The sequence below is a fragment of the Pistacia vera genome, unplaced genomic scaffold, assembly GCF_008641045.1.
Source record: "Pistacia vera cultivar Batoury unplaced genomic scaffold, PisVer_v2 Contig236, whole genome shotgun sequence".
Lineage (NCBI taxonomy): Eukaryota > Viridiplantae > Streptophyta > Magnoliopsida > Sapindales > Anacardiaceae > Pistacia > Pistacia vera.
Window position 1 is genome coordinate 154,471 of NW_022196042.1, and position 2,568 is coordinate 157,038.

A 2,568-nucleotide genomic window follows, 5' to 3' on the forward strand; every position below is an offset into this window, starting at 1 on the left:
GCCGTGGCGAAGCTTCCTGACAAATTCTGAATTTCCAAAATTGCCCCTTTGCTTGCATCTTTGCTTGATTCTTCGATCTTCGGTGCTCTCCCTTGGGAACAAGCTTCATAGTGCTTTACCCTACTTCAGAACTCTCCCAACTTCTGAGATCCGCTTACTTCCGAGTCCAGAATTTCCAATTCTGTCTATATTAGCTCAAAATGTCCATTTTAACCTGAAACATGAAATGTAAAGAATTAAGCTTCAATTTAGGTCAAAATGAGCTAGAAGTACCTGAAATTCGACTAAAAAGTCTAATAAAAATGGTATAATCCACGGATTATCAGGGAGTCCTCTATTTATAGTCGTTGAGTTCAAGGTAATGATTACAAGTCTACAAGTGGGTAGGTGCCATGCAAGTCGTTCCTTGCATCCCATTGGCTAATAACTTAAGAAATATCCTTAAATTATATGGGGCTTGGACAGGTCAGCAGACCTCATTCATTCACAGACAAAACTTGAGCCTACCGAGTTGGCGATGTAAGTTAACGGATCCATTATGCAACATAATTTAAAAAAAAAAAAATTATTCAAGATCTGTTAACCTTTAACCTATGATCCTTACATCAATTACATCATTTTGCATAAAAGAGTTGGATGCTCATTCGATTTGATGTTGGATTCGCTAGCCACTTCAAAATAGAAGTGCATTCTTGGTATCCACATGAAGACAGGACTACAATCTATAGAGACTTCTGGGCTAGGAAGATCACTCACCTACAAAACAAATCACAGTAGAATTTTTCTTGGAAATAAAAATTCTTTTCCTCACAAAAGGGGGTGACGTTTTTGAGAGAGAGAGAAGAGTGGCTAGGGTTTCAATTTTGCAACTCAATCATTAAATGATTTAATTTTTAGTTGCACCTAAAATCATATTCCAACTTGGAATAGCCATCTATTCCAATTGGAATAGCAAACAACTTATTCCAATTTGGAATAGATTCCCCTTGCAACCAAACATGGCATTTCTAATTCAAATTTAAAAACCCAAATTTGAATTTCATATTATCAATATTAATATTAGATAATATCTATTATATTTAAATTCAATTCAATTCAAATTTAAAAACCAAATTTGAATTTCATATTATTAATAATAATATTAGATAATATCCTTTATATTTGAACGCATATATATATAATCTTACTAATTTAATTTCCGTATGAAATTAAATTTAGGCAACAACCTCAACAAATTTAATTGTACGGTGAGATTACCAAAATACCCTTTCATCATAAATGACGAAAATACATTTTCATCATAAATGACGAAAATACCCCTCTCACGAATTATGTTCTTATTCTGTCTTCTATGTGTGCAACCCCAAGGCTTCTCATCGTATTGGTAGTGAAAATTATTGCAACTGACAATCAATCAATCAATCATCCCAGACACGGACTAAGATTGGCCTCTATCTAGACATTAGGGCCACCCAATAAATTTGGATTCACCGAAACCGCTGCCTATCAACGATATAGTTACTGTGCAATTCAATCATTTCATTATCTATTATCTCATCAAGGCCGAGGTATAGAAGTAGTGTCAACCTCAGATATCCTTGATATCTCGGTATTCGGTTATTGGACCAATGATCGGAAAAGATTGGATTGAGTTAAACTCAATCCCACTGTGGCCACAGATTTAATGTTGTTGCCATCTACCGAATTATTCAGTGAGATAATTTCTCCCGTACCCAGGAGTGATGAATCCTCTATCGATCCACCATAGTCTTGATATACTCCTCGATGTAGCCAATCACTATAGTATTGATAGTTCTAAATACAACTACGTTGGGCTAGTGTCAAACTACACTAATTGATGCATAATACATTCCGATGATCTCTATTCTAAGGATGACATGCACCACCATTCGTTAGAGCATTTATTCTATAGACACTAGGGTTACCATCCATATGGAATCCTCTAGTGGGTTGATTCAGTGAACTTGCCTTTAACAAGCACCCATGTGTTGCACCAGGTTGTCACCAAACAACCTTGACAAGTGAGATCTGTCACTACCTTTTGATAGGGTCGTCCAACACTATGATAGTCTTACCGTATTATCTATGCCCTAGGTTAGGATAATACTAGGGCTATGGATGTTTCTAGAATGGCCACCATATGTGCCCATAGGGTTCTCCTATCGATATTTCAAACACTTGATGCCCTCGTCACGGTTCTACCATCCTAAGGACATATATCATTTTCTTATATGAATATAATCAGATCATATGGTATAGATAAATTCCTTTTATTGATAATAAAATATGATTACAAAGAGTCAATACTATAATAATTGATTGGCACTAGGATATCTACTCTAACAATCTCACACTTGCACTATAGCTAATCATTCATGTATTTAATACCAATGGCACTAAGTGCCTATCACGCTTTTGCTGCAACATAAACTTCAATAATAGGTTAGTAGGTATTTTGCAAACCTGCACATCCCCTCTTTGATCAATTTCTTAGATTAGATTGAATCAACTAAGTATGTGTTTGGATCACTAGTGAGACCGTGGTTC